This window comes from Temnothorax nylanderi, unplaced genomic scaffold (assembly GCF_030848795.1).
Source record: "Temnothorax nylanderi isolate EJ_2023f unplaced genomic scaffold, tnyl_v1.0 TNYL_tig0487_pilon, whole genome shotgun sequence".
NCBI classification, from domain to species: Eukaryota; Metazoa; Arthropoda; class Insecta; order Hymenoptera; family Formicidae; genus Temnothorax; species Temnothorax nylanderi.
Window position 1 is genome coordinate 127,501 of NW_027249549.1, and position 7,455 is coordinate 134,955.

Below are 7,455 nucleotides of genomic sequence, written 5' to 3' on the forward strand. Positions count from 1 at the left end.
CGCGCGCGCGCGCGCGCGCGTGTGTGTGTGTGTGTGTGTGTGTGTGTGTGTGTGTGTGTGTGTGTGTGTGTGTGCGCGCGCGCGTGTGTGAGAAACAGAGAAAATGAGTAAGAAAAATAGAATAATAATTATATCTTCTTCTTTACTTACAACATCAGCGTAAATATTTTGATCAACATATTTCCGAAGTTATTCATCTCTGCCAGGGATATCGAAAGAATTTCGGGCTTGCGTGGTACACTTCAATTATTCTGTACGCACTTCAAAATATTTTGAAGCAAGGTATGTATCCGCCTGCAAATAAAACGCAAAATTAATATTGTCATCGAGGTATGTTATATATTGATAAATATGAAATACATATTTGTTTACTTCAATTCTGCCTCAATACTATCTACGCGTCTTTGTAATAAATTAATGGACCTGCAAACATTAACTGACGATTATTGATATTTCTATAATACGTATACGTAACGAATCTATTTCTAGATTTTATCACCTTGTTCTATTATATTCTATTTTTACAACTATAAAGATTATATACCGATTAATTTTCTTATTACACCGTGACAGTTCATTGTCTTCATGTGAATTACGTGTTGACCTCGGTCTTACATTTCCCTGAAACTGAGTTTCATATGTTGGATTATTACTGTAAATAATTCCAACCATACATATGTGTCGAAAGAGGCGCATATGGATTTAATAAATTAGCGTTATAATTGAAAGTGAATGTATCTGAAGGGGAAAGTGTTTGTAGGTTTGTGTATGTAGGTTGATATGTTTGTGATGTATGTGGTGTAGTATGTGGTATATGTGATGTATGTGGTGTATGTAGTGTATGTGATGTATGTGGTGTATGTAGTGTATGTGATGTATGTGTGTACGGTCGTGCGTTTGTGGGAATTTGCGGATAATCTTGTGAATTATAATTATCAGATTGAGAAAAATTAAATAATATTATTATATTAATATATCATCTGTATTAGTAGATCCGTTATCTAAAATCCTTCGTAGGTCGCCGATGTCCTCGTCCATCCGTCATTGATGATGGTCTATAAGCTCTTTTTGTAAGTCGTCTGGGAAATTCGTCCTCTGAAGAGGTTGTCTGATATCAATCAGCTTGGTAACAACTCGCTTTGGTCTCTGCATTTATTTGTAAGCAAAAACGTTTATCTGTTAGCACAATACAATATGTAGTATATATAATTTTATTTTACAGCTACGATATCGATTGACTCTTCTCTGAAATATGTACTTATTAATAACTGAAATCTTTAATAATCTTTAATCAATTTTCTAAACTTTGATTCTTTAAATATTTGTTAGATTATTTGTAAGAATATAATTAATTTTAATATATATAGTGCATTTTATTTTAAAATATTATATATACACTGCAAGATTGATATCATAATTGAATGAGGTATTCTCGAAATTACATTTCTTAGTTATAGGCGGTAACTCTTTACCTTTTTTTTATGATATTACCTAATACTTATATCTTCTTTCCATGAGTTTATATTCGCACCTTGCCAAAATAAAACTGTGACACAATCTCCTTTTAAGTATTAACTAAAACGGTGACCCCTCATTTTATCTCAGCCCAAAACATCTCAGCAAAAATATCTCGTCTATAATATCTCAATCCAAAATGTCTCAGTTCAAAAATATCTCAGTCCAAAATGTCTCAGTTCAAAAATATCTCAGTCCAAAAATATCTCAGACAATAATGTATCGAACAAAAATATCTCGAGTAAAATAATAATGATGGGACGGAACGTCTGGTGGATTCATCAACGTTCTAAATCGTCGATTTAAACGAGGCACATGTTTCTATTGTTGGCTTATAATAAGAGATGGCATTAGTTGAATGTGTATACATGATGGCTGGTTGATTCGCTGTTGATTGGGTGGTTCGTGTATTATTGGCTCGTTAAGTACGTTGAAGCTCGTTAACTAATTGCTGATTTTTATTGTTAACATGCCATTACACTTAGTACAAAATCAAAAGAAAGGATATAACCTTATCCATGATGGCTATATTTATCGCTATTATCGTCAGAGTTCCGATCATCATGTTTGGAGGTGTATTTATTACGGCACCGGAAAATGTCGTAGTAGTTGTAATACGACAACAAAAGACGAAGACGGTAAATTATTTGTTTGCTGTTATTCAATTATTATAATACTTTAATAATAATAATACCTAATAATACCTTAGTTATCAAGCGTGTAATTATTTTTACAGGTAATGTTATAGATGAAATTGATCATACACACGCTCCGGAGCCAGCTAAAGTTGAGGTTATGGTCGCAATGGCAAAATTGAGAAATACAGCCCAGCATAGTAAAGAACCTACTGCAACTATTGTTTCCGCGTTCGTTGCTAATGTCTCTGTCGCTGCTTCTGGTGAGCTTGCAAGTCGTCGGGACTTGAGTCGCACGGTAAATCGTATACGTAATGCTAGTCAAAATTTGCCAGCTAATCCTACTACTGCTGCTGAGCTTGTCGTCCCTCAGGAATATTGCATTACAAAAAGTAACGACTTATTTTTACAACGAGATGTTACGATTACAACTGCCAAGAGAAGTGATCGGCTTTTGATATTCACTACAAACAACAATATGAATATGTTGCGGTCTAGTAGAGTTATGTATGCTGATGGTACATTCAATACTGTACCTAATATATTTTACCAAATGTATAGTATACATGGTGCTGTTGAGTAATGGCAAACTATTGCCATTAGTTTTCGCGCTGACTACTGGGAAAACACGAAAAATTTATTCCACATTATTGAAAGAGTTAAAAGCTATAGAGCCTAGATTTCAGCCGGAAGTAGTGATGGCTGATTATGAGCGTGCATTTATCACGGCAAGCGCCAAAATATTTCCGAATGCAATTATTAAAGGATGTTTCTTTCACTTCACACAGTGTGTGTGGAAGCAAATTCAAGCGTGTGGATTGCAAGGAAACTACGGCAATGATGCGGAGTATGCCTTAAATTTAAGATTGTTATGCGCGCTTGCGTTTGTACCGCCGAATGATGTTGTGGGAGCTTACGAAAAACTTATTGCTACCCCCTTTTATGTTGATCGCGCTCAAGAATTGGATCGTTTATTACATTACTTTGAAGAGACCTGGATTGGAATTCGTAATCGACGTCAGCAGAGGACTGGGGCTTTATACTCTATTTCATCATGGAATCATTATGATACAACTTTGCAGCATGAAGACAGAACAAATAACAAAGTAGAAGGTTGGCACAGTGGATTTAATAATCGTGCCCAAGCAGCCCATGTCAGTGTGTGGAAGTTCATAGAGTTACTCCAAGAAGAGCAAGTATTTACTGATCGTGAAATTGAAAAATTGCTGGCTGGAAATGATGGTACTCAAAGTAAGCGTCGGTACCGTAATCGTGAACAAAAAATTTTCAAAATTGTGGGAAAATATGATGAAAGAAAAGCTGAAATTATTGTTTATTTACGTGGCATCGCGCATAATTTAACATTGTAGAAGTTGTATTTATTTATTTATTTATTTGTATATTTAGTTTGATCTATTATATTTTTATTATTATTTTTATATTCATTTGACTGGAATAATTTAATATCAATGTATGGCTGTTCATGAATGTGATACTAATTAAATGTAATATCATTTTGTTTCCACGCGTGGAAAGCCCACGCATATACTTTGGGGGCACACTATGTGTCTAGTTTAACAATAGTAGAGCCCCCCGCAGGGGGGCGGAACCTACTGCCTCCACGCATATACTTTCCACGCGAGACAAGGTGCCTATATGGGTTTACAACTTTCTACGCGTGGAAAGCGTGGACTGAGATATTTTTGAACTGAGACATTTTTGACTGAGATATTATTGAACTGAGACATTTTGGATTGAGATATTTTTGAACTGAGACATTTTGGATTGAGATATTTTTGAACTGAGACATTTTGGACTGAGATATTTTTCCCGAGACTTTTTTGTATGAGATCATTTAGGAGAGACATTTTGACTGGGAACCAACTAAAACGTAACAAAAACAATAATAATAACATGTGTTAATCTTATAGTGAATTCGGGCGCTTGCACTAGTGCACACTGAGTGCGCACTAAAGCTTGTTCTTAGTCAATTCTTATATTTACAGATTATCTTAAATACTTCTTGAAATATTTCTTAGCAGTAAAATGATCTGTACAGCATCCATACAGATTGTTTTATCGGCTAAAAAGTTTTTAAACGTGTATTTAAGTGATCTTAAATATAAGAACAGATTATAAACAATTAAGCCTTAGTGCGCACCAGTGTGCACCAGTGTAAGCGCTCGAGTTCGCTATTAAAAATAATAAGGACGTTTGAAACATATTGTGATCCATTTCTTATGGCTTCTCATTATGTATGAGAGCAGTAACAACATATCCAGATAATTCTGAATCATCTTCCTCATCACTGTCACTATCTTCCATCGAATTCCAAAGAGGCATCCTATAACACTTTGCAAGAACTTCGTCCAAATAAACATAAAAAATTTCGTTACTCGATGCGGAACATTTATATATTTGTAGATCTGAAGATAACATGCCGATATCATAAAAATCCTCAACCTGTGAAAATCTTTTTACTGCTAAACGATAGGAGTTCTGACAATATTGGAAATGATACAAATGGATCCGTCATGTAAAATGCAACAGTTGTCACGTGTCTCTATACTTAGCGATATTCCATTATATCGAATCTTACGATATTGATGACAATTAATATCATTATTACGGAATGCGATTCCGTGAATAGATGAATCTGTATTATGATCATCGCCTGTTCTGTGAATGTCTATCTCTGTCATCCTATTGAAGAATTGCTGAAGAGGTAAACCTGGCTTCCGACAATATTTCCTAAAAATAGACATGTTGTTTTTATAAGGAAAGGCAGAAAAAGAATCTAATGAACCAATACGTCTCACATCGTCGGTAAGATGAAGAAGACCATGTACATTATAAGAATTTGTAACGTTCGCGTTTCCCGCTCGGAGTTAGCTCGCCGGGCCAGGAGGAGAAAACGTGGAGACACTGGTTGGTTTCACAATATTTCTTTATTCCTTATTCTCTACTTTGCAATACAAAATGATGGAGAGTGTGAGTGTAAGTGCTTGGGTGTGTGTGTGGCTCCGCTGAGCCGCTGTGTACGTGTGCGGGGTGAATTCGCGGACAAGAGACGGAGGCGCGGTTGCCTTGAATTCGCGGACAAGAGACGGAGGCGCGGTTGCATTAAATTCGCGGACAAGAGACGGAGGCGCGGTTGCCTGGAATTCGCGGGTAAGTATTTATCGCTAGACTTATGACTACGCGGACGGATTCGCGGAGGCACGGTTGCCTTATGCGGACGGTCAGGTGGTCAGGAGCTCACTCGGGGGCACCCGAGCGAGCGGCCCGTACACCGGGGGCACCCGGCTTGAAGACGGGGGCACCCGTCTTCCGTACGGCGGAAAGGGTCGGGGGCGCCCGACCCAGCGGCAGGAGAGGGCAGGTAAACCAACCGGGGGCACCCGGCTGGGAGGCCCGTACTCTGGGGGCACCCAGGGAGAACGGGGGCACCCGTTCTCTGCACGGAGGACAAGGTTGGGGGCACCCAACCTGGTTAAGCGGTCTCGGAAAGTGGTCGTGTCGGGAGCAGGAGCCGGACAGGACTGGTGACTCGAGTTGGCTCGAGTCCCCTATTTATACCCCGAGGGAGAGCGGTGGGGGCTGCCCCACCGCTCGGGCACAGGAGCGCACGCTGAACACATGTTCGGTGGCCGTCAGGGCCGTAGCGCTAGTGACGAATACGCGTATCGTCACAAATTAAAGGTTGGACCATATAAATTCGGACATCAAAGAATTTTTGCAATGCAAGTTCTGCAAAACTAAGTATCGCCTTGGCAATGAGTTGGATACTAGAACTCTTATCGGTGCATGCAAGAATAGAAAATGTTTATACAACCGTTTGTACAGTATACCAAACATTACAACTGGTCCTGTATAAAGCAAAAATTGGCGAAATTCTGTTGCTTTGAACTTAGAGCACATATCAACAGATCTAGGGCGTCTCGTAAACTCTGATGGACAATATTTTTTGAGAATATTTAGTCTTGTACATAAAACAGAGATAAATCTTCCTGACAATTTTGATAGACGTGAGTATTTTCTATGAACCCACGCAGATAAAAGTTTTTTCATGAGACCCAAGCATACAATATGCATATATTCAAAAGGAAACCATACCTATTGGTAACCTTGATAATGGGCTGTTACCTCTATGATGATCCTCGTCTAAACATCTATTATTATAAGTACCTGACGTCTGTATGTATTGTATGTATGTATGTATGTATGTCTGACCGCGAACTACTCATTCGTTAATGGACTGAATTTCAAAGAATTATATATGAAGTAGGGATAGAATTTCCCGGGGAGTGCTATAAAGTATATAATTTTTCGTTACCGATCTTTTTGGAAACCGGTTCCGAAATTTTTCCAATTTTTCCGGAAATAATTATAATTGACCGAATCTCAAAGAATTATGTATGAAGTAGAGGTAGAATTTCCCAGGGATTGCAATAAAGTATATAATTTTTCGTTACCGATCTTTTTGGAAACCGGTAACGAAATTTTTCCAATTTTTCAGGAAATAATTGACCGACTTTCAAAGAATTGTATATGAAGTCCCTACTTCCGTAGAATTTTCCGGGGATTGCCATAAAGTGTATAATTTTTTGTTTCCGATTTCTGTTTTAAAAAATGTACGTAATTGTTCTAATTTCCGCAAATTTTAAGATATCAAGCTGAATTCTTTTTTTATGTCTGACCGCGAACTACTTATTCGTTAATGGACCGAATCTCAAAAAATTGTATATGAAGTAGGGGTAGAATTTTCCGGGGATTGCCATAATGTGTATAATTTTTCGTTTCCCGATTTTTTGGAAACCGGTTTCAAAATTTTTCTAATTTTTCGGGGATGGCTACGATGAGTTTAATTTTTCAGTAATGAACGTATTTTATTAAAACCGGTGCTATTTTTTTCAGTTTTCTATGCCAATGTGTTCAGAATGTTTAAAAACGTAAAAAAATCACCTTTTAAAAAAATGTCGGTATGTGTGTATCAAGAGACACGGTAGTGTCTCGTGCCAAGTACACGCGGAGCGAGACCGACCGTGACTCTTTTACGCGACGCGACGAGTTGCGAGTACTCGAGATATTGAGATCTCATATAAGGAGTGAACGGATCAAGTTCTAAGTAGGCTTGATCGATAGCTTGGGGTCGATTTATAAAGTATATTCTACTCGCTAAAGATGACCCAAAAAAGGATGTGTGATGGAGGCCAATTTTGTTTAAAAAATAAAATTTAATTAATAGTAAATAAATGTAATAAAATTAATAATAAATAAATATAATAATAGATAGAGGGCGGCA

General features: G+C 37.5%; 1 long non-coding RNA gene and 1 pseudogene across 1 annotated transcript in view; both read right to left on the reverse strand.

The window, feature by feature from the left end:
• The window catches only part of LOC139783301 (uncharacterized), a 1,944-nt gene extending 430 nt beyond the window's left edge, over window positions 1-1,514 (reverse strand). Inside the window, exons 1-3 of the long non-coding RNA XR_011721204.1 lie at window positions 545-1,514; window positions 373-423; window positions 151-294 (exon numbers count right to left, since the gene is read on the reverse strand). This is a non-coding gene — a long non-coding RNA (uncharacterized lncRNA). The remainder of the gene's footprint in view (window positions 1-150; window positions 295-372; window positions 424-544) is intronic.
• A 2,738-nt stretch (window positions 1,515-4,252) lies between these two features.
• Window positions 4,253-5,031, reverse strand: LOC139783304 (uncharacterized; annotated as a pseudogene).
• Window positions 5,032-7,455: the final 2,424 nt, after the last annotated feature.